The sequence below is a fragment of the Tamandua tetradactyla genome, chromosome 6 (assembly GCF_023851605.1).
Source record: "Tamandua tetradactyla isolate mTamTet1 chromosome 6, mTamTet1.pri, whole genome shotgun sequence".
In the NCBI taxonomy this organism is placed as follows: domain Eukaryota; kingdom Metazoa; phylum Chordata; class Mammalia; order Pilosa; family Myrmecophagidae; genus Tamandua; species Tamandua tetradactyla.
In genome coordinates, this window is record NC_135332.1 from 32,010,787 (window position 1) to 32,019,761 (window position 8,975).

Genomic DNA, 8,975 nt, shown 5'->3' on the forward strand with positions numbered 1-8,975 from the left:
ATTTGCATCAATTCAGAAAAAGAAAAAAAAAGACAACAGAAAAATAAAATGAAAACAAAAAAAAAGTTATACATACCATACCCCTTACCCCTCCCTTTCATTGATCACTAGCATTTCAATCTAAATTTATTTTAACATTTGTTCCCCCTATTATTTATTTTTATTCTATATGTTCTACTCGTCTGTTGACAAGATAGATAAAAGGAGCGTCAGACACAAGGTTTTCACAATCACACAGTCACATTGTGAAAGCTATATCATTATTCAATCACCATCAAGAAACATGGCTACTGGAACACAGCTCTACATTTTCAGGCAGTTCCCTCCAGCCTCTCCACTACATCTTGAACAACAAGGTGATGTCTACTTAATGCATAAGAATAACCTCCAGGATAACCTCTCGACTCTGTTTGGAATCTCTCAGCCATTGACACTTTGTCTCATTTCACTCTTCCCCCTTTTGGTCAAGAAGGTTTTCTCAATCCCTTGATGCTGGGTCTCAGCTCATTCTAGGATTTCTGTCCCATGTTGCCATGAAGATCCACACCCCAGGGAGTCATGTCCCACGTAGACAGGGGGAGGGTGGTGAGTTTGCTTGTTGTGTTGGCGGGAGAGAGAGGCCACATTTGAGCAACAAAAGAGGTTCTCTTGGGGGTGACTCTTAGGCCTAATTTTAAGTAGGCTTGACCTATCCTTTGTGGGGTTAAGTTTCATATGAACAAACCCCAAGACTGGGGTCTCAGCCTATAGCTTTGATTGTCTACACTGCTTGTGAGAATATCAAGAATTCAACTTGGGGGTTGAATTTTCCCCCGTTCTCACCATTCCCCGAAGGGGACTTTGCAAATACTTTTCCACTCACTGATCAAATCACTCCGGATTCATCGGGGCATCACTCTGGACAAAGCAACAAAATCTCATGTCCTACCCAAGGATCCATGTACTTATGTTGTTCAACCAACTATCTACATAAGTTATATTAGGAAATGCACTAGTCAAAATATAAATTTTGTACCAAATAAACGTTTTTTGTTTTAGTCTCACATATAAATTGAAATTTTAAAGTATTAATTACCAGCTATTTTCAGCACCCTGCAGTAATGACATTCCTTTGTTCTTCTTCATGCAAAAACATTTTTTAAATTTGTACATTTAGTCACTATCATTATACACTCTAGGCATTCCTAGATTATACCATCTCAATCTTTATAGTCTATCTTTCTTTGTTGCCCACACATTTTAAACATGGGATTTTGATGCTTAGAACCTTGATTTCTGATCTACTGTTAAACTCTTTAACCTTCTGCCTGACTCCAAGGTTATCAATGCATGCTTTAAAAAAAAAAACAAACAAAAAAAACAACAAAATAGGCAAAATAAAAGTGGTTCAATGATCTTCCCTTAGGCCTTTTTCTCCTTGACCTTTCTGCCACACTTTACATTGTCTCCTAGTAGTTACTTGAAATATTCTCTTTTGACTTTAAGGCATTGCACGTTCTTGCTTTGTCATAGGATACTCCCAACACAGCTCCTGTTTCCTGATTTTTCAGCTTATGAACTTGAAATCGGAAGATCTGTGTTTGAGTCTTGCTCTGCTGGACAGCTGAGGATGGCTGCTCTGAGTCTCCTCTCATCTAATCAACAGAGCAATAATCACCCTCGGAGTCATCTGAGAATCAAATGAGATGAAGGCTGTGAAAATGCTTTGTGAACTGCAAAGCCCAGCATAGATGTTAACGTTTTCCTCCTCCTTCCCTTCCTTCTCCCTCCCTCTCCTTTCCCTCCCTCCCCCCACTTCAACACCCTCTCCTCCTCCTTTTACTTCACTTTTTGCATACGACAGAAATTCAAGTACTATTTGACTCACCTCAAGTAAGAAAATACATGAAATTGTTTTTAAATTATAAACAACTTTTAACATTCTCTTCTTTCATATGCAGTGTCCTCAATTTTGTCATTTCCACCTTCAGAATGTCTCTCAGAATCTCATGCTTTGGTGTTTTAGATTTTTGTTTAATTCTTAGGTTATCTAAGTTTTCGTGTATTTGTATCCTGTCTCTTATGTTGGATTCAAAGCTTTTTTAGGGCAGGGATCATGTCTCACTATTTTTGTACCTTTGCACCCCACTCTATAGTACCTTGCACTCAATGAGGATTGAATGACAGCTTTGTTATGCCGTGGCTTAATCCAGGGAAGAACATAGAGTATTTAAGGCAGGGTAAGTGTTCAGGGTGGATAGGGTATAGAGCTCAGAAGGTGAGAACCTAGAGAGGAGGCTGGTCTGTAGGCAGAAGCCAGAATTTGGAATTTTGCCTTTAATAGATGGGAAGATTTTGAATGATTTTTTTTTCAGTAGGAAAATGACATTATTTGGAATTCTGTTTGGAACATATTTTATTTACTCTGAACCTCCAGAGCCTCCTACAGTGCATGACACCAAGGATTTACCATCAGTGCGTGTGAACTGCTGGACTTAATTTTATGACTCAACAGAATATAATTTTTTTCATTTGCTTGATTATTCTGAAGATAAAATACTATCTTTTTGGGAAGAAATAGGCTTTACCTGCAGACCGATATTTCTACCTACCAGGGAACAAAACAATAGGAAACAATTCTATGGCAGGGTATAAACCAGAAGCTTTTATTTTCTGGAAAACAAACCTCCAGACAGATTGCTTTCCTCATATTCCTTTCCTGTTTGTGGTGGGTATTGTTGTTAGCCTAGAAATTTTCCATTCCCCTTCCCACTAGCACCAGTGCTGATTTTTATTTGAGGATCCATCCCTCTCCTGCTCTCCATCTTTTGCCAGGACCTATGCCTAGGCTGAAGACAGCTAGAACTTCGCATTCTCCTGACCACTGTGATGGGGTCATGAATGGTCTGTGACTTAATTAGTCCAATCAGAGCCAGAAATTCTCAATTGTGGGACTTCTGTTTAAGCTAATGCAGTTAAAGACTCTTCCCTCAAAATATTAATCGGGAAGTCTTTATTGTTGATGCTCCTGGGACCATTTTAGCACCAGGAGGATTGAGTTTATCTGAGATTGCGGCTGACCCAGGCAGAACGTGGAGAAAAATCAAATCCTGGAAACAGTCCTTGAGCCCTTGCATCAGCTCCTCCTGGACTTCAGTTACAGGATGTCTTAGCTTGGGTCCTCAAAAGAGCAGAGTCTTGAGGCAAAGGGCTTTGTGTTACCACTTTAATAGGAAGTGAAAGCTCAGGCAGCAGGAGCGAGGGACAAAGGGAATAAAGCAGAGGAGAGAACTAACCCAAGGTTGCTGCTAAGTAAGACTGCCTGATCCAATGGGCCAGTCCTCCAAGAAACCAGGTAGATGGCATCTCAGCACAGTCTATCTGAGGAAAGAAAGGAGGAAGAGTTTATCTCCACGTTCCCATCAACTACCTGTCAAAGATTCACGTCGTGGGACATGAGCTCTCCCAGGTGGAGGCCAGGTGGGGTCCTGTATCTTGGTGTCAAAGGGAAGTTCTAAGGTAGACGGCAAGAGAGACAGGTGAGGTGGGAGTTGTCAAATCCTGCCCATGTGATATTAGACGGTGCAGATCTGGTCACGGTGGGAACTGGAAGGAGAGAAGGGGAGCCTGAGGGAACCTGAAGTTGTACCTGAGAGGAATATGATACTCAGGAGCTAATAAGTTCCTTTTTGATTAAAGCCAGTTGGGGTTAAGTTTCTACATATGCAATCTTGTCCACAACTCCATCTCCCCACACTTGAACTGCCATAGTACTCGCTTTCTGGGCCATTCATTTGGGCATGGAAGTACGTGCTGCCTTTTTTGTTACTTAACTGTATACCGCACACATGTAGGTCCTATCTCTCCAAGACAGATGCATTGCCATGAGAGCAGGGCAGGGGTTCCCACTGCCCAGTACTCCCACAATCCACATAATGCTCAATAAATATTTGGCTGAATTGACTTTCCAAATTTCATAAAATTCAGCATTCTGCTATTTGACCATTTGCATCCCAATATGCTTTCCCCAATATATGCTATTCTATTAATCTGTTAAATTTTCTTGTTTGGACAGCACTTACACAGTGAATCACTAGATGATTTCACATTCTCAAATGGCATTTGGATTCTAAAGCCAAATCACTGTTCTTCTATTCTCGATATGGTTAGCATGAAAAAATGTTAAATAACATGTAGGAAAGCTCCAAGAGACTTGGTATTGACAAAATAGAAATTCCAGGAGTTAAGAACAAAGGTAAAAAAATCATCAAAGAAACCAGAACCCCCTGAATTGATATATCATTTAGATGAAAGGTAAAAATTTGAATGACATAATTAATAAACTTGACTTAATAGATGTCTGCATTCTTATAGGATCTTCCAAGAATATGCTTTCTTTTCAAATATCTGTGAAACAGTTTAAAATTTGCTTGTGCATTATGTCACACAGAAAATTTCCATGAACTAACTGTCCATATTCAAGTTAACAACAAATATAGGGAAAAAATATCCACTTGCAATTTAAAAGTGCTTTTTGAAATAGCACTTAAAAAGATATTTTTATTTATAAATCTTTACAAACATACAGTCCATGCATGGTGTACAATTAATGACTTACAATATCAACACATAACTGTGTATTTATCAACATGATCATTTTTAGAACATTTGCATTACTTCAGAAAAGAAATAAAAAGAAAAAACTCATAACATCCCATACTCATCCCTCTCATTGTCCACTAGTATTTCAATCTACCCAATTTATTGTACCCTTTTCCCCCCTATTATTTTATTTTTATCCATTTTTTTACTCATGTGTCCATACCCTGGATCAAAGAACATCAGACACAAGGTTTTCACAATCATACAGTCACATTGTAAAAGTTATATTGTTAAACAGCGGTCTTCAAGAATCAAGGCTCAACAGTTTCCGGTACTTCCCTCCAAAAGGGAACCATAAACCTCCTGGAGTTTATGGTACTCCAGGGCACCATAAACTAAAAAGTTTAGTTTATATAATGCATAAGAATAACCTCCAGGATAATCTCTCGACTCTGAAATCTCTCAGCTGCTGAAACTTTATTTTGTCTCATTTCTCTCTTCCCCATTTTGGTCAAGAAGGCTTTCTCATTCCCATGATGACAGGTCCCTGTGAATCCCAGGAGTTCTGTTCCATGTTGCCAGGGAAATTTACACCCCTGGGAGTCATGTCCCACGTAGCAGGTGGAAAGGTAGTGATTTTACTTGCCGAGTTGGCTTAGAGAGAGAGACACCATATCTCAGCAACAAAAGAGTTTCTCTGGGGGTGACTCTTAGGCATAATTATCAGTAGGCTTAGCTTCTCCTTTGCAGGAATAAGTTTCATAGGGGTGAACCCCAAGATTCAGGGCTCAGCCTATTCATTTGGTTATCCCCATTGCTTGCGAGAATATCAGGAATTTCCCAGTTGGGGAAGTTGAATATTTCTTCCTTTCTCCCCATTCCCACAAGGGGACTTTGCAAATACTTCTTTAGTCACTGTACAAATTACTCTGGAATATATCGGGGCATCACACAGCCTGGACAAACCAACAAGATCTCACAACCTATTCAAGATTCCATGCACTTATGGTGTTCAACTAAACTGACCATACAAGTTAAATTAGATAATGTGCTACCCAAACTATAAATTTTGTGCCAACTAAACAGCTCTCCCTTTGGTCTCACGCAGAGGTTGAAGTTTTAAAGTATGGACGATGTCATCTTCTGCTATGTATTCTGATTTACCCCAGTCCTATCCAGATCAACTTCATTCATATCTCTTCTCGAAGTCTGATCCTTTTTCCAGTTTTTTGAGCAGCTCCTGTATGGGGTAATGCTGACTTTCATAGCTTCAGAGCTCTAACTCTGAGTCTCAGGTGTCACATATATTCCCAAAGTTTCTGGAACGACCAGGTTATGTACAAACAGCTCAGTATCTTGGAATTTAGAACTAGCAGTTACAGTTCCCAAATATATGTGACTGCTATAAGAGCTTACAATCTGGGACCCTTTATAGTAGGCCCCAACCTGATAAGCCATGCTCTCAATTTCACTTCACCAAGTTATTATAGTTAGTCCGTTTGAGTGAGGCATGATAATACTTGTCTTTATGTTTCTGACATTTCATTCAACATACAGTCCTTAAGGTTCATTCACCTAGTTACATGCCTTACAGCTTCATTCCTTCTTACAGTGGTACCGTTACCCCTTCCATTCCTCAGTTGTTGTACCTCCATCCACTGTGAATCATGAACACTGCTGCCATAAACACCAGCGTGCAAATGTCCATTTGTGTCCCCACACTCAGTTCCTCCAGGTTTATACTGAGCAATGGGGTTGCAGGATCATATGGCAACCCCACCCCTACCCTCCTGTGGAGCCACCACACTGCCCTCCAAGGGGCTGCACCTTTCAGTTTCCTTACTGACAGTGAATAGGTTCATCTCTTTCTTTGCATTTTCTCTAGCACTTATTTCTCTCTGTTCATTTTTCTCTCTGTTATTTGCACATCTTACAACCCAACCTAAGTTAATAGACATGCCTTTGTCACCATAGTCTACAAAAAATTTCCTTTTCTTCCATAAAGAATCCATACTCTCCCCCATGCCCCCCCCCAACCTCCTGCTAATATTTAGTTTTGGCATAATGCCTTTGTTACATTCAGTGGAGGGATATTACAATCGTACTGTTGACTATAGACCCTAGCTTGCATTGATTGTACTTTTTCCTGTATACCATCCATTTTCAACACTTTGCAATGTTGACATTCATTTGTTCTATCTCATGCAAAAAATGTTTTTATATTGGTACATTTAATCACCATCAACGTCCACTCTATGTATTCCTAAGTTACAGTGTCTCAGTTTTTATCCTGTATCTTTCCTTCTGGTTTCATATTGTCTCCAGCCCTTCTCCCTCAATCACACATTCAGCTTCATTCAGTGTATTTATGTTATTGTGCTATAATCAGGTAGTATTATGATATCCATTTCTGAATTTTTACAATCAGCCCTGTTGCACAATCTGTTTGAAGTAAGTTAAAGAAAAAAATCAATATTGAAATTATGCATAATTTGTAATTTAATAGAAAATCAAAATCAAAGCACAGATTATTTTAGAATAGTGACATCATGGACACTATATATCAAATTCTATGGAATGCAGATAAAGTAATAATCAGTTGCAAAATTATTACCTTAAGTGCATTTATTAGGAAATAACAAATAAACCTTAGTAAGGCGGAATCCAAGAACTAATAAAGGGAAAGCAGAAATTGATACAATGAAAACAAACATCAGATGTGTAAAATCAAAAGCTGATAATTGACCAATAAAATAAATAAAATTTTGGCAGGTCTGATTAAAAATTTAAGACTGAAAAAAACTCAAGTGAACAATTTAGAAAGTGAGAAAAAAATTTAGAAACAGAGGTTATGAAAGAATTAAGAGAACACGATATGCAATTGGACTAAATCTGGTCTAAATTTACAGTTCTTGAGGAAAATATAAATCACTGCAATTGACTTAAGAAATAGTAACAAACCTGAATAGATCAATAATGACCGGGAAAACCCCTGAAAATTAGTTTATAGAATTACCTACAAAAAAGGCACCAGGGGCAACTTGGTTTTATATGAGCTCTGCCAGAAAATTTCTGTGTTATTTAACTTTCAGTGCTTAGAGAAAAGGATTAGGATCTCGTAGACACACTCTTTGAAGCTAGCATAACCCTTATAACAAAATGGTCAAAGATAGAGCAACAACAAAAAGGAAACCAAAGGCCAAGTTGGGTTATGAACACAGAGGCAAAAATCCTAAATGAAATATTAACTTATCGAATCAGTATATTAAAAGTGATGCAAGGACGGTTCAAAAGTAAAACAAGATGTGGATATCTGTTAATGCAAGTCATCACATTAATAGACTAAAGAAGAAAAATTGATCATTTTAATTGATGCAAAAAAAAGCATTTTGTTAAAATCCTATACTCCTTTCATCATTCAAAAATAGCAAGGAAAACTCTTTTAGGCTAGGTAGAAAAGGAAAACACATTAGTCTGATATACTGTCTATTAGCAAACCACAGTAAATACTTAATGGAGAAACATTAGAACATTCTCATTAAAGGCAGGTTTGAAACTGATATAATAGCTGATTTTGCTATTATTAAACAATGCTCTGGAATATCTAGCCAATGTGGCAAGACAAGAAAAGGAAATAAGAGGTTTATACCAACATGAGAAGAGACAAAATGGCATTATTTACACATAGTATGATTATTTACTCAGAAAACCCAAGATCAACAGCTTAAAAATGATAATTTATGCAAGAGTTTATTAAAGTGCTGTTAGAAAATAAACATACAAAATCAATAGCTTTCCTATACTATAGTAATAATCAATTAGAAAATGGAATAAAAAGAAAACCATTTACATTAATAATAAAAACTGTAAGTTATTTAGGAACAAAATTATCAAAAAAGGTATATGCCTTCTTAGGAATTTGTCGAAGGACTTACAAATACTGAATATATGGGAAATATCTTACTGCATGAAAAGACTCCACAATTGAAAAGACAATTATTTTCCTAGTTAATTCCAATCAAAATTTCATCAGGAATTTTTAATGGATACAGCGATTCTCAATTTTTTCTGGAAGATTAAATATACAAGAATAAACAAGAATATTTTGAAATATAAGACTAATGAGGGGAGGACCTCCTATTATATATCACAACACACTACAGAGATGGAAAAATCTAATCATTTAAAAAATGGAATTGATGTAAGACTCACAAATGGATGAGGAAACGGAACAGAGGGTCCTGAAATATATCCTGTATAAATGCAAAGTTAGTTTATAATAATGATGACATTTACAATTTGTGGGAGAAAATGGTGTTGGGACAACCGGCTATTACATTTTGGGGGGAAGATGTTATAACCTAACATTCACAAAAAGATCAAAAAATTTTTTT